This window comes from Sphaeramia orbicularis, chromosome 22 (assembly GCF_902148855.1).
Source record: "Sphaeramia orbicularis chromosome 22, fSphaOr1.1, whole genome shotgun sequence".
Taxonomy (NCBI): Eukaryota; Metazoa; Chordata; class Actinopteri; order Kurtiformes; family Apogonidae; genus Sphaeramia; species Sphaeramia orbicularis.
In genome coordinates, this window is record NC_043978.1 from 6,656,405 (window position 1) to 6,682,955 (window position 26,551).

The window sequence follows — 26,551 nt, forward strand, 5'->3', positions numbered from 1 at the left end:
TGTCAGTAGCTTCCATACCTTCTACAAAGTTGATAAATGGCTGCCAAATGGCATAGAATTTTCTGATGGAACCCCTAAAGGTGTATCTAATTTTTTCTGGATGAATATGGTGCATAACTTCTCTGATCCACTGTCCATATGTGGGAGGGAGAGCATCCTTCCATTTAAATAAAATTAGGCGCCTAGCTAACAAACAGCAGAAGGCCATCATATTCATACAGCGCCCAATAAAAGGAGTATCCACCGGAGCCACACCAAACAAAGAGATCAGTGGGGATGGGTGCACTATTGTCCCACGTATTTTAGAGAATGCCTCAAAAATGGATTGCCAAAAATTATGCAGCTTGGGACAGGACCAAAACATGTGTAGCAATGTGGCAGGAGTCTGCCTGCATCGATCACATGTAAGGTCAGTGTCTGGTTTAATCTTAGATAATCTGTCTTTGGACCAATGAAGACGATGCACTACTTTGAACTGAATCACAGTGTCTAAGGCATATTGAGGAAGAGTATATTCTCTGTATGGTTTTTGCCATACAGGGTGAGTCAGAGAAAACGCTCTTTTCATTTAAAGAAATTGTACCACTGAAATGGAAATGCTTATTTTTCTTTTGATTATACAGTCATATTGATGTGGTTATTGAGCATGTCTGGCGATTGAATCATTGATTTATGGCATAGCATAACAGAGGGAATGTCCATTGTTTATTGTGCACCGAAATATCTGCCAACACAGTTTATGCCACCGTGAATGAAATTGAAATTGTCAACCATTACAGCAAGTTTACTCGCCATCAAAATGTTTTGTCTCAACGAAGTCGTCCGACACAACCTTCAACCTGGCTACCATTCAGATTGATGCAAATCTGTGCTCGTTGTCGCATCTCTAACAGCTCTTCTCGCCATTCGTGTTCGTCGTAGGGCTTGGATTTCAGCCGTGATGCGATTTCGGAGTTCCTGAAGAGTTTGTGGAACAGTCTGATACACACGGTTTCTAAGATACCCCCACAAGAAAAAATCAAGGGGGGGGTCAAGTCCGGGGATCTAGGTGGCCACTCTCTCTCCTGACCCAAACAGACAACTCGATGAGGAAATAATACCTGCAATCGCTGTGGTCTTGCCATGATGAAAACTCCCTGGGCACTGTCATGTAGGCCTATGTCCTGAGTGTGAAAGCAAAGCCCCGACTCCTGTAATTGTTGACAATTTCAAGTTTGTTCACTGTGGCATACATTGTGTTGGCAGGTATTTCAGTGCCCAATAAACAATGGACCTTCTCTCTCTTATGCAATGCAATAAATCTATGACTACATCACCAGACATGCTCAATAACCACATCAATATGACTGTATGGTCAAAAGAAAAATCAGTGTTTCCGTTTTAGCAGTACAATTTCTTTAAATGGAAAGAGCGTTTTTTCTGACTCACCCTGTATTGCTTCTGGAATTGTTTCCTCTAGGTCTGCTTCCCACTTGTTTCGTAGACCATCCAAACTGTTCAGGTTATGCGAGTTAAGCGTCATATAGATTCTGCTTATAACGTTTTTTGTGTCAACTTTGCATTTAAGAATAACATCTAGTAGAGTTACAGAAGGACATAATGGGAAGCAGTCAGAATTAGAGGCTACAATATGAGGGGCCGTATGGGACATAATTCTGAATTAGCATTCACACACACGTGAAAAGCATTCAAACACACATGAAAATGCATACACACGTGAAATCATTCACACACATGAAAACGCACACACGTAAAAACGCACACACGCATTTAAAATCATTCACACACACATGAAAATGCACACACACGTGAAATGCATTCACACACATGAAAATGCACGTACACACACATGTGAAAACACATACACACACGTGAAATGCATTCACAAACGCATGTGAAAACGCACACACGCATGTGAAATACTTTCTCAAACATAATTTTTTTCACCTAAACAGGAATGCATTTTACCTAAACAGGAAGGTAATTTCACCTAAAAAGGAAGTGATTTGTGCTGAACAGCCAATAAAAAAAAGAGAGAGAAGTGAACCGGAAGACGAAACTCGGTAAACAGATTTCAAGAAAAGGCTTGAGGGAAGTTTCAGTTTTACCTTTTTTCCAGCAATGTATCTTCATCTCATGCTTTTTTAAATTCATTTTCAATTTTTTTTTCTTCAAGCCAAAGGCACTGAAGAGGATATTACATTTTTTAAAAATAGTGCCTTGCAATGCATTGAGTCACTGCAAAGGGAACAGCCTGACAGCTTCAGTGAAGAGAGACTGTACAGACAACTGGATGATCATACAAGGACTCTTTGTACATTTATTGCCACTGTGTCTGGATATGATCACCTTAATTCTGGCATTAGCAGCCAGCTAGTATCTTTGTATAGATGCTTTTTGCTGCAAGATCACTACGCCAGACAGAGCTCTACTAATGGGACACCAAACAACTTGAGACCCCCAACAACCCTGAGTGGCTATCGAGGTCGGCCTCAATACACCATATCTGCCGAACAGATAGAGCACTGTGTGTCAATTGGTATGACATGGCAGCAGATCACATCATGCTTTGGAATCAGTCGGCGATCCCTGTCCAGACACAGGCAAACTCTGGGAGTGGAGCCATTACAGTTTTCAGTTTTATCAAACCAGGAGCTGGACACAACTGTTAGTGATATAGTACACAACACTCCAAATGCAAGTGAAACATATGTAAAGGGAAGTCTTAGATCCCGTGGCTTAAGAGTCTAAAGGTGGTGTTTAAGACTGAGCCTGCATCACGTTGATCCAATTGGGCGGTCATTTAGACGTTGTCATGCCATACATCGAAGGGTGTACAGCGTTCAGGCACCCAATCAATTATGGTGAGTTTTGTAAGAGAAGCAATGTACTGCCATAATAGCAATTATTGTGTGTATTTTGTCAAGCTTTTTATTATTTATGGTAGCCAAACACATTAAGAAATACTTATTTCTTCAGAATCTTAAGTCCTCTATACTTTTTGCTTTCATTATAACTGTGATGCAGTATACACATGCTCAAAAGTGGATTCTCCCAACAGGCATTTTGATGGTAACCACAAACTGGTTAGGTGGCGGATGGTCTTTCATGGCTGTGTGGACGGCTTCAGTCGGACTATCATATACCTACGATGCTTATCTAATAATAGAGCTTCAAGTGTCTTGTCATTATTCTTAGAAGGAATAGCCAACTTTGGTTTGCCCTTAAGAGTCAGGTGTGATCATGGTATGGAAAATATACATGTTGCTCGTTTCATGTTAGAAAGAAGAGGACTGAACAGTGTTATTACAGGCGTCTCAGTACATAACCAAAGGATTGAGAGACTGTGGGCAGAACTCAATAGAGTTGTAACAAGACATTTTGCAAATATCTTTAGCTTCATGGAAGAACATGGTTTACTTGATTCATTGAATGAATTACATCTATTTTGTCTCCATTATATTTACTTACCAAGAGTTGAACAGGCTGTGACAGAATTTATGAACCAGTGGAACAACCATGGCCTCTCTACACAAGGAGGGCAGACGCCTCTTCAGCTGTGGCATACAGGTGTCATAAACAACATTGGAATCCATCCAGCTGTAAATGGCATTTTTGATGTTGATAACTATTACGGCATTGATGAAGAAGGACCCTTACCTGAACTTCAAACCAATAATAATGTTATAATTCCTGACATTGATGTAGCCATTAATGAGAATACCATGAACAGTATTCGAGTGAATCCATTAAGAAATGACGGAAACCATGGAATAGATTTATTTTCTTCACTTATAAATGTTCTGCAGTGAACAGCATGTGTTACAACATATCTTTTAAACAAATAACATTTGTGCACAAAGTTAATGAGCACTTGCTTCTATTCGGACTGAGAGATGAGAAACGCCAACTGTTTGTATGAAACTTGATGAATGACAATGAAAATAAATGTCAACTTGAGCTGATGTCATATCAATTGCCACTATATTTATTTTGGTATTGATCCAGCTGATGTCATCATGTCTATGTATGAACTGATGTCAGCATATTGCTCTATATATGTGCCAAGTTTGAAGTAAATTGAAACAAAATTGATGTTTTTATAGACGTTTGAAATTTCACCCATTATAAGTAAATGAGAGAAGAAAAAATATTTTAAAAATTCACAGAAAATTTGAACTTTAACCAACTTTTCCCAAAATGTAATCAGATCTATTCTAGGTCACTGGCAATCTATAAACCCAATTTGGAATGAATTCAACCAATAGTTTTGCTGCTAAAGTGTTAACAAACTGAACCAAAAACAATAACCTAGCCCTTGCCTTCCCTTTGGGGGGTGGGAAAATAAGTCTGTACCCTCTGACTGGAACCAGCAAGGTGGGCATTCAAATGTACGGAAGCGTATTGCATTCACAAAAAAAAAAAAAAAATTTCGGCTCTGTTTTTCTGAATTAATGAGATAATTATCTCATAATTACGAGAAAAAATAAGTAAAAAAAAAAAAAGTCGGCGCTGTTTTTCTGAGTTTATGAGATAGTGTTTCCTGAAAAAAAAAAAAAAGCTCTGTTTTTCTGAGTTTACGAGATACTGTTTTCTGAAAAAAATAAAATGTGTCTGTGTTTCTGTCAGTGGGACAGTGGTCCCTGGTCCAGGCAGGAGCTCCTTCTATCTGTGCTGCTGAAAGCCTCTCGGGGGAGCGTGAAGTTGTTTCCGTTCTCGTAACCGGTTCCGATTACGGATCATGGAACTAGTTTCGTTCACAGAAATCAGAACCAAGCCCCGCTTCGTGCACGGATCAAGCCCTTCAACCACACCGGCGCTCAGAGCCTGTAGCCCGGCTTCCTGACAGGGCACGACCGCGGTGATGGGAGCTGGCATTAATGAAGTCAAATAAAATGACATTCACCAGCATTAAAGAAAATATACACAGCAGAAGAGTGCAAATGTGGATTCATTTATTTGTCAGACCTGATGGAAAGCATTAGTCAGAACTAGATCCACGGAGGAGCGGCTTGGTGTACCGGTTCGTCCCCCCCCCAATAACTTTCCATCAGGTCCAGGTGGACAGCTATCCGCTCCCCGGTGTGTAAGCCGGACTGGAGCGGGTGGACGGAGCAGCTCAACTCGACAGAACAGCGGCGCTCGGAGCCTGTAGCCCGGCACCACGACGCGGTGATGGGAGTTGGCATTAATGACTACCACTACTACTAGGACTCCTGCCATGGGGCAGGTGTCCCGTCCCGGTGCATTGGGCCGACCAGGTGAACCAGTGTTGTCCATCACTGGTGGTCTTGCTCCAGCTGCTCTGCGTCCTCCATGGTAACTCTGATGGAACGCAGTAGTCAGAACTAGATCTGTGGAGGAGCGTCTTGGTGTCCCGGTTCACCCCCCACCCCCATAGCTTTCCACCTGGACCTGATGGAAAGCTGTCCGGGGGTGGGGGGTGAACCGGGACACCAAGACGCATATTTGCTTTAATCATGGTGAATGTCATTTTATTTGACTTCATTAATGCCAGCTCCCATCACCGCGGTCGTGCCCTGTCAGGAAGCCGGGCTACAGGCTCTGAGCGCCGGTGTGGTTGAAGGGCTTGATCCGTGCACAAAGCGGGGCTTGGTTCTGATTTCTGTGAATGAAACTAGTTCCATGATCCGTAATCGGAACCGGTTACGAGAACGGAAACAACTTCACGCTCCCCCGAGAGGCTTTCAGCAGCACAGATAGAAGGAGCTCCTGCCTGGACCAGGGACCACTGTCCCACTGACAGAGAAACAGAGCCACATTTTATTTTTTTCAGAAAACAGTATCTTGTAAACTCAGAAAAACAGAGCTTTTTTTTTTTTTTTTCGGAAAACAGTATCTCGTAAACTCAGAAAAACAGAGCTTTTTTTTTTTTTTTTTTTTTTTCGGAAAACAGTATCTCATAAACTCAGAAAAACAGAGCTTTTTTTTTTTTCAGGAAACAGTATCTCATAAACTCAGAAAAACAGCGCCGATTTTTTTTTTTAACTTATTTTTTCTCGTAATTATGAGATAATTATCTCATTAATTCAGAAAAACAGAGCCGAATTTTTTTTTTTTTTTTTTTTTGTGAATGCAATACGCTACCTTACAAATGCAACTAACAGTGGCCCTTTAGTTTTTTAAGACAGACCTAAACAAGCAGAGAAAGAAAGGTAAAACAATAGAGCATGATGTGTTCATGCCCTGCCAAACCCATATGTGTTGCCAAGTGCGAAGTCAAACTTCTCCTTGAATAGCAGGTATGACACATGTAGTGGTAACATGATACAGTTAACACACGTGTTGGCCATGGGGAACATTAGCGTACAGGAGAAGTCATCATCTCCTCTGTGAATGAATTGGATGGAAGGGCTTCGTGAAAAGCCAATGGGTGATACAACAGATGCTCCAGTTGCGAAGGCCAATATTTTCTGTAGTTTGGAGGGCCCTTCCTCCTCTTATACAAGGAAAAAAAGAACATTGTAAGTGGTTGTAGTTTTTATGAAATATTTACAGAGAAATTATCATCAGCTGAGAAGACATATTGGATAAGTCCATTTATATTACTATTATTATGTGATTATATATAATCAGAATTTTATATATAATCAGTATTTCACACAACCAAAGAATCAAAAAATTTTAAACCTCTTACAGTACTGATATCTTTTAATGTCTTCTACAACCTTAGAGTGAAAATTATACTTCAAATGGAATAATAAAAATTTTAGTTACCCTCTGCATCCTGGAGATAGTCTCTCCAGAATGTAACAACCATCTCCTCTGCAACTCTCTTGTTGCTTCCTTCAGGAGACAGATGAATGCTGAACAAATCATCCATCAGGTCAGCAGTCAGTGGGCTTGGCTCAAAGCAGAACAAAGGACAAAAGCTATCAGGATGTCTGGATTTTCTCCAGGACCCCAAGAGTTTTTAGTCCCTCACAGAATCTGTGCACAGAACATATACAATTGCATTCAACATTTAATTGTGGTTGGTAATAGACCATAATAATATTGTGGCCATTTTTCTTTAACATCAAGCTCTGGGAAGGCAATACAAATTATGATATGGAAAGAATAATGTAAAGTCATAAATATGAAGAGAATCAGTCAAATCACTATAATTTTCTGCTTCCCAAATGATGAATGACTGAAAAAGTAATGGATGTTATAAATCTGGAGGTGTATCAGCCAAATTTTGAGGATAAAACAAAAATATTTAGTCATGTGTTAGTTACAGGTAATATTTGCATTCAGCCTCTTCTTACCATTATATCGTGGCATTTATTTAATTCTGAAATATTAGGGCACATTGGGAATACATCTTTTAAAGCCTTTAGATAAAAAGCACTTCATTTATCCAAGCTCACGTTATCATATAAATTCTCTTGCTGTCTCTTCAAACTACCTCAAACATATTCTGGTTATATTATTACATAATATGTGTGACATGTATTTGTCTCACTGCAACACATTTCTGTGTGTAGTTCTAACAGATTGCATCCACGAGTGTATTCTATTTTATAAAATGACAGCAGGATATACCTGCTTCCAAAAACTGTGCAAGCTTAAACCAACCAGTGTATTTTACTTCCAGGGTGTAATGCAGTTTTTACTATGTGTATTTATATTTTTGAATGAAAGAAATACCCCTCCAATTATTTTATATCACACTACAAAATGTGTCTGTGTGAGTACTTGAAAGCTAAAAATGTAATTCAAATGTTTTGCCTTTTGAGTCATTTTTCAAATTGTCACCATTCACTGCTTTTTCAGTTGTGTATCTTTCAGCAAGTGATTAAATGGTAACGTCATATTCTCCAAATTTATAATACTGGCAACTGGAAACATGGCAATATGACTTCATTCCTTCCGCAACAGAACTTCACATTCTGAGAGTGACGTCAGAAGAAAATGGCAGCTATGCAAATATGGTGAAGTTTTTACAAGAAATCATTTTGTTATGTTTGTCTGAAGTCATACTGGTCAATTAAACTCAGATTCCTATTCTGAATAACCTGACAGGAAACATCCAACTGAATACCTTTGAAATGGACACTGCACCCTATAGATGACCTGAAACATGACAATGTCATGCACCAGTAGATCCCTGTCTCCTATTGACCGCATAGGCCTTAGGCATCCTGCATTGGCCAAATAGTCAAGTAGAGGAGCCTTTGACTTCTCAAAGTCTTCAAGAGTTGTACTTTCAGATACCTAACAGGAACAGTAGAATGTTGGTTAAGGAGGTCTCTTAGTTTTACCCTTTTAATTGAACACAATTATTAGAGGTATGACATCCAAAGGCACCCTCATACACTTTGGATATTTTTCAATCACATGGCTAATCATGTCACAAAATACAAGGACAATGTAATTTTCTTATAACATTGGTCCACTGAGTAGTTGTGCACGTCTTTCTAAGAGGCCAGTTGGGAATATAGCAATGACCACACTGGCCTGGTGTGAAATGTCCTATGCCCTCTCCAAGTGGTAACTAGTGAACAAACATGTTATTGTAGCCTAAACATTATGTAGTGTCATATTTACTTCAACTTAATATCAACTTCCATTTACTTCACTTTACAAACTGACCTTTTTAACTTTTTCCAAAAGTTCTGTGTCAGCAATATCTTCTAGGACTGGATTGGCTGAGCCATCAACCAAAAGAGAAAATACTGTTGTGGAGAGGAAATTTGGGGGTGGACCGCCATGTACTAAGCTCACCGCAATGGCTCTGCCAGCTATGTAGTACCAGTCCTCTCTTAGAGCTGCAACACAATGGAAGACAGAGAAATGTAATATTGATAAATACCTAATAATACTACATAAAAACATGGAGATCATTGTATTTTTGTATTATTTGCAAATCAGATAAAAAGTTAAAAAGTGAATTTTAAATATAAAATGGATCCCAGTATCCATTTTTTGAAAAGCAAGTTATTACCAGTACTGTCCAGAGCCAGGTTCTCCCTGTTCTCTTTTCCCTCAAACTAGGAGGACATGGCAATAGTCTCCATCAGCAGCCTCAAAAACTCTCTCCTTGGGCCCCCCAAATCCACCCCTTCCTCAATTTTCCCCTTGTCATCTGAAAATTTTACACACATTCTTTAGGTGGGGTCATAGCCCTTATAGCCCTTTGAAAGCCTCGTTTGCCCCATCCCAGATAGCAGCACGGTTTATATTGAATTTGCACTGCCGTTGTGTGCAAATTTTCCTTGACAGCTCCTGCAGTATCACATCAACTGGCACCTTTTCTGTACTGTAAGAGAACATAGGAAAACAATAGAAATGCAACAATACCATATGATTTGTAACATGATGCACTCTCTAAAATCACGGGAATAAAAAAAAATAAAAATACATATAGCTTTTGGGTCTGAAAAAGTTTAGGCAACATAAATCTGCATTCTTTGTAATTACCAGCAGAGGGCAGCTACTCTAGTGTCACAAAGAGCTAAGTGTAGTCTCAATTATTCAGTTATTAATTATTGGATCATATCATTCTCAGTAGTAATTCCTATCTCTTAAGCTTACGTTCTGTGTGTGCTACTTACAGATGACTCTCTAAACTTATTGCTTTGTTTAGTTCCTCATCATCAGAAGATTCATCAGAAAGACAAGCTACAACTGTTACATATGAGACGTAGTCTTCACCACAACCAGGAGCAGAGTTGCCATCACTTCTTGCATCATCACCTGCATCATGTCCACTTGTGCCAGGAGTTATTACTCTGCAGTTTTTGATAGTACTGGTGGTAATATTATTGGCACCACTGCAGTCTTCATTAGCAGTTTTAGTGCGAGGGTTGCCATCTCCACTGTGACCGCTATGACAGCCAAACCTTGCAGCAGACCTTGTGGTAGCCTGCCCACTTCTGCCCATGGGGATTTGTGGACCAACTAATTCAACACAGTCTTCATCGCTGTCAGCTGACATTGCTCTGGTAGTGACGTGGGAAAGTTCATTTTCATCATCCATGTCAGTCTTAAGTCTTAAGTCAAGTTACTATTTTTGTTCACTCAATAATTCCACTAGCAATTTGATTTATGAATGCCAATTATCTTAAAAAAGTCTATTATGTGATTATTATTTTTTTTAAATAATAGAACTTATTGATTGATTTTTAAAATGGGACAGTTCATATTAATGAACATTTACATGTAAATACAAGAAATTATAGCCATATGGTTACTTTCCTTCTCAAGTCCCATTTGCACTTAAAAAAAAAATTACAGATAACAAGATACCACAACTGAACAAAGACGTACAAAAAGAAAAACAAGCAACAACACGTAGTGTGCTCAAACAAAGAAAAACAGGGGGACCAAGGCAGCCACCTAGCAAAACGTTATTAGGGTTTTCACATGATTATATTGCAGATATCCCATTATTGCTGTTACACATTACGTAAGACACCTTACTAAAAGGGTCGTTGATGGTCTCACATACAGGGCTTTGGATTTATAAACCTTATGGAACATTATCCAATTCAGCTCTTGTCCCTCCTGGAGTTTTGGGGTCACCATCTTATTGCCACAAGACATTAAAAACTGGATGCTAAAAAGGAAGATGAGGGCATTGTAAAGACAAAAAAAAAAAAAAAAACCTTTAAAATTATGTAGCTTAACCAGCTATTGTAGCCTATGTGTACATATGTGTATGTCCCTAGTTCCTTGGTCCTATGAGCAGTGGGGGCTGGTCCATTCTTGTAGGTTTGCCAGGTTAACATTGATGTTAACAGCAATAATAATAATAATAATCCTAATTTACGTTGTGAATCGAGAATTATCGTACATACTCCACTGCATGGCACACTAAGACGCAAAACTACTACTACTTATTTACCCAATTACTGAATCTGCTGAAACAATATAACACACCACTATTAATCCAAATTGAATTTATTTTACTTACTTTCAAATTAGTAATTTGGAAACACAAATACAGATTGGTTCCATAAACTCATTAAATACTGTTAAATTACATCATTTTGAAAAAGCTGAACATTCTGGTAAGTGGCCACCACTCATCTGATGAGTATATTATGCACTGATTGTGTATTTACATATCCACAGTGCCCATATGAAAGTCTTTTATTTGTACAGAGCATGTAATGCAGAAGTAAAGCTTATCAGTTATTCCTAATATCACCCTTCTCAGGGGTCAAGGGTATAATAACAGCAATATTAGAGATGCTTATGTTATTGTTATACACAGTCTGGAGAAAAAAATAACCATTACCTGACATCTTCTGGAATGCGCCCACCAAAGCCATCTCTGATGTGTTGTACAATTGTCTGATAGTCCCAGGCCTTCTGGAATTTAAAGGCACTGAGGATGTGCCCATGCTTGTGTAAACGTAATTTCGGACCTTGCTTGCACACAATTCCCCATGATGGATTGGGAAGTCGTATCACGTCATTGTGGAAATTGCCATGTTGCTGTGTCTTCATTCTGAAATGCAAATGTAACTATCAGCATATGTGGTAACAGCAAATGCAAGTCATATTAATTTTAGAAACACACATACAAACTTGTACAAACCAATATGTTACAGAAATGACATTGTCCTACAGCTATTTAAAATCTGTTGGCTGATTAACAACCTAAATTACTGTACTGTTGCAGAGTAATTCTGGCTCTTTAAACACAGCGACAAACATTGAGCTACCTTTGTTAAGTGACTGGCTTCCCTATAGGTTCAAATTAAGACATATAATAACACATTGTTACATAAAAATACGTATGCGATTCTGAAAGCGTGCATTTCACCATTCAGATCAGCATGTATCAGTATTTAACTGCTATGCATTATTATTGCCTACTGGAATATCATGACAAATGTAAGAATGCTAATACGCTAATCTGACAAAGTATGCCGAACTGACAGAACACCTGGCGGTGATGCGTCAAGAAATATATTTGTTGTTGCAGTCCTAATTGGTTTATAATAACTGTAATTACCTTTTTTTTCTTGAGCAGGTCGTCCACGAACTATAGTGCTTCTGTGCTTGATAGCGTGGCGCACATCAGGCATATTAGCACCTAACGGTAGAGGCGGAGATCCCCGGGGAGCTCCGGAGCCGCTACCAGCCTGATGTGACGGGAAAAGCATTGCTAAGCAGTTGTCAACGGATCCGACCGAAGTAGTCGGCTGCTGGCCGTCTGTAGACGCATTTGCCAGAGTCTGCGTAGATGCTAACAAACTCTGAAGTAATGTCACTGGTTCTGATAAATTGTTTGCTGACATTACAATGAGCGGGTCAGCGCCTGCAACACTGTAGTTTGTGCTTCTCCGCCTCCGCCACTAAAAAAGGAGGAGGGGAAAAAAAGGTTTCTCCACCTTCCGATTACAGTGAAATGCCTTCCTGTTTAGGTGAAAAAAATTAGGTTTGAGAAAGTATTTCACATGCATGTGTGTGAATGCTTTTCACGTGTGTGAATGCTTTTCACATGTGTGTGAATGCTAATTCTGAATTATGTCCCATATGGCCCCTCATACTACAAAGTCTCTCACCTGTAAGTATCTGAAGAAATGAGATTTATGAAGATTAAATTTTTGTGACAGCTGCACAAAAGAGGCAAATCTATTACCAATGTAGAGGTCGGATGGTGCACCTATTCCATTCCTTGACCAGATACCAAAAGTTCTGTCTATCATTGATGGAGTAAACATATGATTCCTTGTCACTGGTGTGGCATATGAGAGATCAGTGAGATTAAAGGTTTGTCTAAATTGGTTCCAGATTTTAACAGAGTGGATAACAACTAGATTAGAGGTAAAGGCCGAGATAGGCTGTTTAAATGGTAATTTAGAGCACAACAAAGCTACCAAAGAACTAGATCCAACAGATCCCCTCTCCAATACCGTCCACTCAGGACTAATGACATCATTCCTCATCCAATATAACAATGCTCTGATACTGGCAGCCAAATAGTAATATAAAAAATTTGGAAGTGCCATACCTCCCATTGTAATTACTCTCTGTAATATCTTTTTGTTAATTCTGGATGTTTTTTTGTGCCAAATAAAGGATGATATCTGACTATTCAGATTAGAAAAAAAAGGATTTTGTTAGGAAAATAGGAAGGCACTGGAATAGATACATAAATTTAGGGAGTACATTCATCTTGATTGTGTTGATCCTACCTCCTAAGGAAAGAGGCAGGGGGTCCCAGCGCTCTAAGTCTTGCTTGAGATTATGCAACAGAGGTTGGTAATTGGCCTTATAGAGATCCTTGTGGTCACGTGTGATCCATATACCTAGATATTTAAATTTTTAGGGCTAATTTTGAAGGGAGCTGACCCAAAAAATGACCCATCCACCAGTGTAATCGGCATAAGTTCACTTTTCTGAAGACTGACTTTATAGCCAGATATTTTCCCGAATTTAGTAAGCAGAGTTAGTAATTCAGGAAGGCTTGAGAGAGGGTCTGATATAAACAGTAGCATATCATCAGCATAAAGTGAAACTTTATGCTCTGAACCCACCCTGTGAAATCCCTTGATGGTAGGGTGCTGCCTCAGGGCTATTGCAAGCAGCTCAAGTGCTATGGCAAATAAAATTGGTGACAGAGGACATCCCTGCTTTGTACCTCACCTGAGCTCAAAATATGGGGATAAATTGCTATTGGTACGTACCGCAGCCACTGGGAGAGTGTATAAAATTTTAATCCAGGAAATGAATTTTGGCCCAAAATGGAAAGCTTCTAAAGTTTTGAAAAGGTAGTCCCACTCCACCCGGTCAAATGCTTTTTCGGCGTTGAGTGAGAGGATCACCTCGATATTCCCTGGATCAGGAGAATATAGGACATTGAGTAGACGCCTAATATTGAAAAAGGAGTGACGATTTTTTATAAATCCTGTCTGATCTGATGAAATAATAGAGGGCATAATTTTTTCAAGGCGGTGTGCCAAAAGCTTGGCCACAATTTTAGCATCCATGTTCAACAGTGAAATGGGACGATATGAACTACAATTAATGGGGCTTTTATCATTTTTAAGTAATAGAAAAATAATTGCTTGGCTCATGGTTGGAAGTAGGGATTTGATGACAAAAGATTCTTCACATACTGATAGCAGCAAAGTAGAGAGCTGATTTGAATTTTTTTTTTTGAAGAAATCAATTCGGAAACCATCTGGTCCAGGAGACTTGCCACTTTGCATGGCTTTAATTGCTGAGTCTATTTCCATGACTGAAAAGTCCCTCTCACGCTCAGCTGCTAGGTCTACATCTGTAAAGGGCATATTCAGGGATCTAAAAAAGTCTTCCAAGGCAGAGGGATTAGAGAGTGAATTTGAAGTATATAATGACTGATAAAATTTCCTGAAACAGGAATTTATTTTTCCATTATCAGTGCATTCTAGACCATGCTCGTCCTTGACTGCAGTGATTGTTTGGTTTGCAGTCCTTTGGCGCAGCTGATGTACAAGTATTCGTCCAGCCTTTTCTCCATGCTCATAATGGCTATGTCTGGATTTAGAAACTAGGTATTCTGCCTGCTGAGTAGACAAGAGATTAAACTCTGTCTGTAATGACAGGCATTTTTTAATCATATCTGCAGAAGGGGAATGACTACATAGCATATCAAACTTAAGTATCTCGTCTGTTACTTTTTTGAGATGCTCAGAACTAGTTTTTTTTTTTTTTTTTTTGCATAGTATGAAATGATTTGGCCCCTTAAATATGCCTTTAATGATTCCCATATCATAGATGGCGACATCCCTGGGGTTTGATTAATGTCAAGGAACACTTTAATTTCCTTTGATAAAAATTTCATAAACTCTTCTTCTGAAAGAAGCAGAGGGTTAAAACGCTACTGGCAGTATGTGAATTGTGTATTAGGAATAGGTGTTTTCTGTCATGTCGGCATCCAGACATTGTCTGGTTTTGTCTGTCTTTATGTAGTCTGTCATTTTTGTTGTCTGTCACTTCCTGTTTTATTTTGTTAAGTTTCCCTCATGTGTCTTGTCTGGTGTCTTTACTTCCCTTCCCTGATTGTTTCACCTGCCCTGATTACCTGACTCCTCCCTGATTGTCTCCACCTGTGTCCAATTGTCTTCCCTCCCTCTTGTGTATTTAAACCCTGTGTCTTCCCCTGTTTGTTTGCCAGTTTGTGTTCTACACTTGTTGTGCTCACTCACCAGCGTTTTGGATCCTGTCAGTCTGTCTGCCCGTTTTGACCCGTTTCGTCCTTCGACCACCGATTCTGCCCGTTCCTGTTCTGCCTACTCGTCTACGACCTGGTTCGTGTACCCGACTCTGATTCTGCCTACTCCCCTTGATACCTCAGCCTCCACCGCTTACCTGTGCTTCGACCCTACGCCTGGATTACTGACCTTGGGGTTCCGTTGGGGTTTTCCTGGCTCGGCCACGCCGGTCGCCAGCTGGTTCCACTCGCGGCCCAGACGTCAACCCCCGGACTCAGTGGCTTCACAGAGTTATTAATTATTCTGTGTTGTATTTTTCCCATTGTTAAAGTGTTTAATAAACACACTCAACTTCACGTCTGTTTTGTGGTCTTGCTTTTGGGTTCAGCCTAGTGATGGGCAAAACGAAGCCTCATAAAACAACGAAGCACTTGAAACAAATGCTTCGAGGCTCTGAACTGCTGTTCGAAACACTTCTCCACAGTGACCTCTGGTGGTGATGTTTTAGTACTTCACAGTGGCTCAACAAAACACGTCTTGATCTGACATGGTTTGTAATAAAGTTTGTGTGTGGGTACATGTGTGTCAAATTCATTTGTGTTACTAAAATACACGCACACAGAACTAGACACAGTAACAATAATAATCTATATCCACCTTTAACCTGCACTTCACATAATCAACTCAACCTGTCATACAGAGGTCCGATGCTCTGGAACAGTTTACCTACCACAGGTCTTGCGAAGTGGCGGTAAGGTAAAAAAAAAAAAAAGTGCAGAATAAATGGTTAGTACCTTGATAAAATATAGTATCTGAGGCTTATAAAACTGCAAAGAAAAAAATCTTTTGATGAGGGATTCTCAAAAAAACGTAATTTGAAAATTATAACTAATTTCTCCACAAATTACAGTATATTTATGGAAAGTGACGTGATTTTGATATCCTTCCCAAAGTGCAATATTGCAGATATCATACTAATGTGACTTTTAGGAATGAAAAATATGTTTTAAGGGTTGCTGGGTGTAAAATTTACAAATATTTATGGATATTTAATATCCAAAAATAATTTGATTGGATTTAGTTCAGAGGCCTTAATGCCGGTACCTCCTTATGCCTATCTACCGCGTCAAGGTACCAATCATAGACAGGTTTTTTTCTTTTTTTTCTTTTTTTTTCTTTTTTTGTTTTATATTTTTTAATTTAATCTTAAATGTTCTATCTATGTAATTGTTAAGAACATGGAATGAATGAGATTGAAAGAAACAAAAAACAACAAATCACGGAGGACTAGAGAAAGCAACATTTAACATCTAACAGCTATGGTGGAGGCTTTTTCCTCAAGGTTTGTCTCAACCTTGAGAGAAAAAATGATGAGTTGTCCAGCCCTCCCAGCCAAAAGACTAAGTCGTCATATGCAGCAGGAGCTTGCTCAGACATGTTTAAAGACTCAGGGGTGCGCAAGCTTATGATTGTGGCAGTGCCACATGAATCATTTCATATTCTGCACAGGACAGAGGAGAGACATCATTCTCTAAGTTGGAGAGAGCCGCCCCCACAGGCTCTCTGTTCCATCTTGTGTCCACCTCCTGTATTAATTTAAGGGTTGGTCAGCCCATCTGCTGTTGCATTTCAGAGAGTCTGTCTTTAGCTTTGCAGCTGGACCTAAACAACCCCAACACTTTCCTGCTTTTTTCCTTTATCTCATTGATGGGGGGTGTTTGGTCCAAGGCTTTTTTAACTACAAGATTTAGGGTGTGTGCAAAGCAAGACACATGCCGGAGGTTGAGGAGCTGGACACTCAGCTTCATGTTAGCTGCATTGTCAGTCACCATGCAGTGCACCTTTCCTGTGATCCCCCAATTTGCCATCAGGAGCCTTTGGGCCTCCGCTATGTGTTGAGCTGTATGAGACTGCTCAAAGCCGCTCACTCCCAGTAAAACAGTAGCCAGCTTTGAGTCTGGTGTCACAAAGTGACCCGTCACCCCAAGGTAGCCATCCATGTTAATGGAAGACCACATATCAGTGGTAAGACAAACAGCATCTGCCTTGTTAAGGTCTTCCTTGATTTTCTCCTTGGTCCTGTCATACAGCTCAGTGATCATTGCAGCCACAGCCTTCCTTGTTGGGAGGACATAGTTTGGGTCCAGGTCATGGACAAAGGCCCTGAAGCCTTCATCCTCCACAGCACAAATGGGCAACAAATCCTTCACCACCATCTTCACCAGGGACTCATCCAAACTATTTTGTCTGGCTATAGGAAGCAACAAATTAACCTTTCACCGCATTATGCAAGCATAGCATTCACTTATATGCTATATATATATATATATATGGCTTCTTAAGGTTTAAAAGATTTCAAGACATATTGGCTAATACTTGAACTAAACTGAGTTGTGCTTTGGACTAAATGAGGGTGTTCACTTTATAATATTATCATAGTGTGCATTGTGTATTATATACTATACATACCTTGGCCAGATGTGCCAACAGAAGTGGCACCTGCAAAACTGGGGGCAGCAGCATTTTCTTCATCATCCATTTTATGAACTCTTGTCAAATGGCGGATCACAGTGGATGTATTATTGCAATAAGCCAGCTGCTTAGCACAAATCCTACATCTCACTTTGTTAGGGGTTTCCAACTGGAAATGTTCCCAAGCTACAGAACGACATCTCTTGCTTACTGGAACATCCATCTAGATTCTAAATCCTACAAATCTAATCTAGTCTTACCTAACTTACCTAGCAAATTGCCTATAGTGTGATGCTGTGTGTTTTTTATGGAACTAAGCTTTGCTATGTGTCAGTGTGATTATATAAATCTAAATTGTGATCTCAACTATCTGCACAAACTAACTATCTAACAATTAAATCAAAGTCTCTAAGTCTCTCAATATCTCACTGTCAAAAAACATCTCTGTCACAAACCCACAATTGGCAAACCACCAGCGTCTCTTTTAAACTTTGTGGAAGTAGGTTGAAACAGCGTTCGACTGTGTGGTTCGTTGAAAACACTGTCAATCAAACTTAGGTTTCGAGACGAGAGCCCTCTAGTGAAACGCCTTCGAAACAGCAGTGGTTCATGAATAGTTTGGGTGACATCACGCAGTTCATGAAACACTTGGGTCACGTGACCGGTGTTTTGACTCGCGTTTCGAAGCACAGCTTCGAAGCGCATGCACTTCGAGACTTCGAACGGGTGTCGCAAGCCCGTTTCAAAACGGCCATCACTAGTTCAGCCTTTGTACTCAGCCCGTTACATTTTCATAATAACCAGGGGACCATGATCTGAGATAACTATGGCTCCATACTCGTAGTCTTTTATAAGATGCAAAATTCTTTTGTCAAGGAAGAAATAATCAATGCGTGAATACGTCTTATGAACTGGGGAAAAATAGGAGTATGCTCTGGAGGTGGGATTACGAAACTGCCATACATCCACTACACCATAAATTTTAAGGAAGAGCTGAATAGTGTGTGCCAATTTGAACAGGGATACCCTTTTAGAAATACTCCGATCTAAAGCAGAAGAAAGCACACAATTAGTGTCGCCACTGAGTATAAGATAATGTGTTGTCATATCTGGTAACTGTGAAAAGAGATTAGTGAAGAATTGAAGGGTCATCCCAGTTTGGGGCGTAGATACAGGCTAGAATAACTGGAAGTGTATATAATTTTCCTACCACAGTAACATAACACCCAGCAGAGTCAGTTTGCACCTGTGACACTGTGAATGGGACACCTTTGCCAATCATAATCACAACACTCCTTGCCTTTGAGCAAAAATTGTATTGATACACCTGACCTGCCCATCTCTTTGCAAGACGATGGCTGTCACAAGAACATATATGGGTCTCCTGTAAGAATGCGATATCTGCATTAAGCCATTTTAAGTGTGAAAATATTTTCTTAAGCTTCACTGGGTGATTAAGTGACTTAACATTCCAGCTTATGAAGTTAACTGGGCAGCCATCATAGCCTCTTACATTATTTACGTTATCCTTAATGTGTATACAAAGAAATGTGTACCACACATGAAACCTATGAACACTGAAACACAAAAATAAATGTAGACAAATATCCAAATCTGGCAGATTAGTTTCAGTTTGTGAATAGGTTCAGTACTTTCCCACCCCCCCACTACATGAACAAGGTGATTAAAACATCCCTCAAGAGAAAATCCACACATTAAGTGCTTGTAGTGGAGAACTATAACGCTAGATGCTTGGACTCCCGCCGGGCCTCTAATATAACAAAAACAAAAAATAAGGAATAGCAAAGTGCAACATAATACATTCTTGCATATAACACACAGTAAACTAATATTATTATTTTGGAAAAGGACATCCTAATTATCTCCCCCTTGAACTGCCACCTTATCGTGGTGGGGGAGTTTGAGTGCCCGAATGATCCCAGGAGCTATGTTGTCGGGGGCTTTATGCCCCTGGTAGGGTCTCCCAAGGCAAACAGGTCCTGGGTGACGGGCCAGACTAAGAGCAGTTCAGAAGCCCCTATGAAGAAGTACCAACTAAAGAAAGTGACGTCGCCCGGTATGGCGCAGCCGGGGCCCCACCCTGGAGCCAGGCCTGGGGTTGGGGCTCGTATGCGAGCGCCTGGTGGCCGGGCCTATGCCCACGGGGTCCGGCCGGGCCCAGCCCGAAGGAGCGACGTGGGCCCGCCCTCCGGTGGACTCACCACCCACCGAGGGAATCGTAGGGGCCGGGTGCATTGTGGATTGGGTGGCAGTCGACGGCAGGGAGCCCGACAACCCGATCCCCAGACGCAGAGTCTAGCTCTTGGGACATGGAATGTCACTTCGCTGGGAGGGAAGGAGCCGGAGCTTGTGAGGGAGGTTGAGAGATACCGACTAGATATAGTCGGGCTCACCTCCACACACAGCTTGGGCTCTGGAACCCAACCCCTCGAGAGGGGCTGGACTCTTCATTTCTCTGGCGTTGCCCGCGGTGAGAGGCGGCGGGCTGACGTGGGCTTGCTCGTAGCCCCTCAGCTCAGCCGTCATATGTTGGAGTTCACCCCGGTGAACGAGAGGGTCGCGTCCCTGCGCCTTCGGGTCGGGGACAGGTACCTCACTGTTGTCTCGGCCTACGGGCCGAACAGCAGTGCAGAGTACCCGGCCTTCTTGGAGTCCTTGGGAGGGGTGCTGGATGGTGCTCCGACTGGGGACTCCATTGTTCTCCTGGGTGACTTCAATGCCCACGTGGGCAACGACAGTGAGACCTGGAGGGGGGTGATGGGGAGGAACGGCCTCCCTGATCTGAACCCGAGTGGTGTTTTGTTGTTGGACTTCTGTGCTAGTCACAGTTTGTCCATAACAAACACCATGTTCGAACACAGGGATGTCCATAAGTGCACTTGGCACCAGGACACCCTAGGCCGGAGGTCGATGATCGACTTCATTGTCGTATCATCAGACCTCCGACCGCGTGTTTTGGACACTCGGGTGAAGAGAGGGGCAGAGCTGTCAACCGATCACCACCTGGTGGTGAGTTGGATCCGCTGGCGAAGGAGGAAGCCGGACCGACTCGGCAGGCCCAAACGTGTTGTGAGGGTCTGTTGGGAACGTCTGGCTGAACCCGATGTCAGTGCGGTCTTCAACTCCCACCTCCGGGAGAGCTTCTCCCAGATCCCGGGGGAGGCTGGGGACATTGAGTCTGAGTGGACCATGTTCTCCACCTCCATTGTCGAAGCGGCTGCTTGGAGCTGTGGTCGCAAGGTCTCCGGTGCCTGTCGTGGCGGCAATCCCCGAACCCGGTGGTGGACCCCGGAAGTAAGGGATGCCGTCAAGCTGAAGATGGAGTCTTATCGAGCCTTGTTGGCCCGTGGGACTCCTGAGGCAGCTGATGGGTACCGGAAGGCCAAGCGAGCTGCAGCTCGGGTGGTTGTGGAGGCAAAAACTCGGGTCTGGGTGGAGTTTGGGGAGGCCATGGAGGAGGACTATCGGTCGGCCTTGAGGAAATTCTGGCAAACCGTCCGGCGCCTCAGAAGGGGAAAAGCAGTGCGCCACCAACACTGTTTACAGTGGAAGTGGGGAGCTGCTGACCTCGACTGGGGATGTTGTCGGACGGTGGAAGGAATACTTCGAGGATCTCCTCAATCCCACTGTCACGTCTTCCATGCAGGAAGCAGAGGCTGAGGTCTCAGAGGTGGACTCGTCCATCACCCAAGCTGAAGTCACCGAGGTGGTTGGCAAGCTCCTCGGTGGCAGGGCACCGGGGGTGGATGAGATTCGCCCTGAGTACCTTAAGTCTCTGGATGTGCAGGGACTGTCTTGGTTGACACGTCTCTGTAACATCGCGTGGCGGTCGGGGACAGTACCTCTGGATTGGCAGACCGGGGTGGTGGTCCCCCTTTTTAAGAAGGGGGACCGGAGGATGTGCTCCAACTATAGGGGGATCACACTCCTCAGCCTCCCGGGGAAAGTCTATTCCAAGGTACTGGAGAGGAGGATCCGACCGATAGTCGAACCTCGGATCCAGGAGGAACAATGCGGTTTTCGTCCCGGTCGCGGAACGCTGGACCAGCTCTATACTCTCCATCGGGTGCTCGAGGGTTCATGGGAGTTCGCCCAACCAGTCCACATGTGTTTTGTTGATCTGGAGAAGGCGTTCGACCGTGTCCCTCGTGGTATCCTGTGGGGGGTGCTTCGGGAGTATGGGGTCCGGGGCCCTTTGCTAAGGGCAGTCCGGTCCTTGTATGACTGAAGCAGGAGCCTGGTTCGCATTGCCGGCAGTAAGTCAGACCTGTTCCAGGTGCACGTTGGTCTCCGGCAGGGCTGCCCTTTGTCACCGGTTCTGTTCATTATTTTTATGGACAGAATTTCTAGGCGCAGCCAGGGGCCAGAGGGGGTCCGGTTTGGGGACCACAGGATTTCATCTCTGCTTTTTGCAGACGACGTTGTCCTGTTGGCCTCATCGAACCTGGACCTTCAGCGTGCCCTGGGGCGGTTTGCAGCCGAGTGTGAAGTGAGCGGGATGAGGATTAGCACCTCCAAATCCGAGGCCATGGTTCTCGACTGGAAAAAGGTGGTTTGCCCTCTCCGGGTCGGTGGGGAGTCTTTGCCCCAAGTGGAGGAGTTTAAGTATCTCGGGGTCTTGTTCACAAGTGAGGGAAGGATGGAGCGTGAGATTGACAGACGGATCGGTGCAGCGTCTGCAGTGATGCAGTCGTTGTACCGGTCGGTTGTGGTGAAGAAGGAGCTGAGCCGAGAGGCGAAGCTCTCGATTTACCGGTCAATCTACGTTCCTACCCTCACCTATGGTCATGAACTTTGGGTCATGACCGAAAGGACAAGATCCCGGATACAAGCGGTCGAAATGAGTTTCCTCCGCAGGGTGGCTGGGCGCACCCTTAGGGATAGGGTGAGGAGCTCAGTCACCAGGGAGGAGCTCGGAGTAGAGCCGCTGCTCCTCCGCGTCGAGAGGGGCCAGCTGAGGTGGCTCGGGCATTTGTTTCGGATGCCTCCTGGACGCCTCCCTGGGGAGGTGTTCCGGGCATGTCCCACCGGGAGGAGACCTCGGGGAAGACCCAGGACACGTTGGAGAGACTATGTCTCTCGGCTGGCCTGGGAACGCCTCGGGGTCCCCCGGAAGAGCTGGAGGAGGTGTCGGGGGAGAGGGAAGTCTGGGCATCCCTGGTTAGACTGTTACCCCCGTGACCCGGCCCCGGATAAGCGGTGGATAATGGATGGATGGACATCCTAATTATGTTGGAGGTTTGACTCTGTGAGAGGGATTTCCATCTCTTAGTAAATATGTTATGTTTCATACACACCATGAGGCATAAAGTCCGCTTACAAATAGTAAAATTAGAAATACTAAGACGAGCAGGACAATATCCTATGTTCTGGAATTGTAACAAAAAACATTCAGCATTGCGGTGTGAATAAAATGAACCTACCCGTAAACCTGAACAGACACACCTGTTGAAGGCTGTTCAGTCCGACAGTCACTCTCCTGCCTCCGCGGGCTGAATGTAAGTCATAGCTTTGTCCGGGTCAGTAAACTCCGTGTCCTCCTGTCCGTACGTGATCCGAAGTCGAGCTGGAAACAGGATTCCGTACCGGACTCCCTGTCGGTCACGCAGCAGCTTCCTCACCTCTGTGAACGCAGCCCGGGCTTTGGCAGCAGTGGTGGTGGAGTCAGGATGGATGAAAACCGGATCACCGCTGAAACGGAGTGGACCTGAGTGCGGGCTCGGCGCAGGACCTCCACACAGTCTCTGTAGTAGTGTAGTTTGGCGATGATGGCACGGGGTTTTCCACCCAGTTTTCTCGCCCCTAGACTCCGATGTGAGTGGTCAACCAGTGGCTCCTTGTCCAGCTGTAGCACCTCCACCTCCGTTAGCAGCTTTCATACAGATGTTGTGGAGCTGGAGTCGGGTGTTTCGGTACACCCAGGATTCTTATTAGTCCATAGGCCAGACGAGATGTCGGTACCACTCAAGGTGGCAAAGGTTGCTTATACTTTTTGAAAAGATACATGTCTGTAGTCAACATTTTGCTATGATAACCTTTCTGGAGTCACAGCTAAATGACTGTTTTCAACTGTTAAAGTCACCCACACCCCTTGAAAAAATGCATTTTTGACACTGGTGCCTATCTTGGTATTGGCCCTGATTAAGGACATGTTTCAATGTTTTATATGAACATGTTTGGTATCATTTTAAAGGGGACACTCTGGGCTTTCATTCCAGCTCTTTTGTGAATACTTTTGACAAGTACAGTAGACACTGGAGCTCTTCAAACTTTTAGTCACACAATTTTTCCTGCCATTTTCGCCTAAATCATCTCTTTTCTTTTCGTCCTGTTGCATCAGGAAGCATCAGAGATACAAAATACAGACACTACAATACTGGCATGACTCTAAGGATTCAGGAAATGTATAATTTACCCAGATTATCTCATTGTGGGGGGGTGATTTTCAGCCGTATATCAGGCAGACAGCTATTCTAAGAAAGCAGACCAAAGTCAGTAAGATCGCATTCATTTTATGCATTTGTTTAAATCAATGGCAATACGTGATAATTATTTATCTCACAGTGAGGTTACAACCAAACAAGTAAGGATTCAGAAAATGTATAATATACGCATATTATCTAATTCTGAGTGTGATGGCGCCAGTACAAACACTGAATCCAAATGCAGGAACTCGGACACAAAAATAAGGTTCAAAAGGTTTATTATTTACACACAGGTGTAAGAATAATAATAGTGACAGAATCTTGAGGATAATGGTTGGAGATATCCTCCTCTGATTCGTCCTCCGGTTCGAGGGCAGCAGCCCGTCTCCCCGAGCGGCGTTTGGGGTATTTTCCCGACTGGGGAAAAGCAAAGGGAGGTCAGGGACGGAAACAGGTCATACACAGGCAGGCTATCACTCAGGCAACAGGACATAAGGGCTAGACAAATACTCACGTACCAAAAAGTCAGGGCGAGAAGATCGAAACCAGGAAATCAGACGAGGCAGACAAAACCGACAGGGAGCAGGCAGAAGGCAAAAAACCGAGGAACCCAAAATGGGTCACAACAGGCAGACAAAACGAACAGACGAGGTCAAAACGCTGGTTAGAACTACGAGAGTTACAAACTGGCGTCTGACTAGGGGAAGAGACAGGGTTTAAATACACAAAAGGGAGGGAAGACAACTAGACACAGGTGGAGCAAATCAGGGCGGAGACAGGTAATCAGGTAAGAGGTCAGGGAGGACAGGGAACAGGAAGTAAAGACGACAGACAAGACACATGAGGGGAAACTTAAACAAAATAAAACAGGAAATGACAAACAAAACATAAAAGACAGACAAAACCAGACTAACGTCTGGCTGCGGGTATGACACTGAGAGGGTTTCAGCCATATTTAAGGCAGACATTTTAGACCAAATATGATGACTATAGAAGTCTTCTGAGGTTTCAAAGTACCTCATATACCAACTCAATACATATGTTCTGTTTTGAGCATGTTGAATGCAGTTCAGGTAGCTCAACACAGGCTACAAAAGCCCATTTTATACTGTGGGCCAAAACTGGGACTTGAACTTAGCCTAGGAGGGTTTATTCTGTGCTGGGCTAGGCCAAACAAGGGTCAAACTTGGAAAATAAGCCCTCGCAACAAGCAGCCAGAATATATGGTGATGATTTACATCACTGGCCTGACATTGTCTCCAACAGTCTGTGTTAATGCTGCTGTGATGTTTTTTTTTGGAGGGGTGATAAAGGAATGAACCAGCTTCCTACGAAATTCCCTCCAAGTCAAAGAACTTGTAGTTTTCCACTGTATGTAACAAACAGTATACACTCATCCTTTGAAAGAATGTCACCACCCTCCCTCTCCCATTTCTCCTTTCCTGATTTTCTTCTTGAGAAACAATTTTATATCTTAGATATTGTTTTGGTGTTGCATTCAAATTTATAAGCAGACATAAATAGTTTTTATCATGTCCTCCTGTAAGTGTGCATCTTTTTTAAGTACTTCAAAATAGGGGCTCATTTGGAGGAATCTGTACAAATCCTGATGTTCCAGACTGGATTCTTCCTACATGGTCTGGAAGTCTTCAATGACCCCTTGTGTATCAGAGTGCAATAAGCGTTTTGCCCAGATCCTAAATCTTTTATCATTCAGATTGGTGTCAAAAGAACATCACCTCAATAATTTTGCTGTTGTTTGTTTGTTGCACAACTTCTGCTTTTAGATCTTCAGAGATAAGTTAATAAATGGATTCGCTCTGTCTAGGAGGTACTTGGTTAGTACATCATCTGATACTATTGCTTGGAGTAGGATCCAAGACATAGCCAATTCAAGTCCCTTCCACCAGGCAAAGTACCCAGGATTACAACAGCATATAAGAGGTTGTAGTTGGGCTGCATAGTAGTACTAATAAACATGGAAGCCCCCATATTCCTTTTTGAGCTGTAGAGTTCTATATTTCATCCTTGGTTTCCTGCCGTTCCATATATACCTAGATATGAGCTTATCCCACTCAACAAATCGTTGGTTTGTTACCTCCACTAGAAATGTCTGAAAGAGGTACAGTATCCTTGGCAGGATATTCATTTTAATGGATTCAACCCTTGAGTTTAGATTTAAGAAAGGAATAACTTCTCATCTTCAACAAGTCTGTTAAAACCTCAGTCGCAATGCCTCTTACGAATGATGAGTTCGTACAAATCTCCCGGTTGGTATGAGATCTGGCGTTTGTAGACATTTGTGGAGGGATCAGTAGTTTCTTTTGGCCGTCTTATGAAGTTGGTTCAGCTGCCGTTAAAAACGCAAGATCAACTGAGGCCTCCGTCAGAAAATGCGTGATTTTGTCGTACAGTTGTTATGTTCTTCGTGAGGGTCCCTTGGGACCTTCCTACATCAGACCTACGGCCACTTCA

General features: G+C 42.7%; 1 pseudogene; it reads right to left on the reverse strand.

Moving 5' to 3' along the window:
• Nucleotides 1–6,200: 6,200 nt before the first annotated feature.
• LOC115413893 (G2/M phase-specific E3 ubiquitin-protein ligase-like) lies at nucleotides 6,201–9,985 on the reverse strand (annotated as a pseudogene).
• Between the last annotated feature and the right edge of the window lie 16,566 nt (nucleotides 9,986–26,551).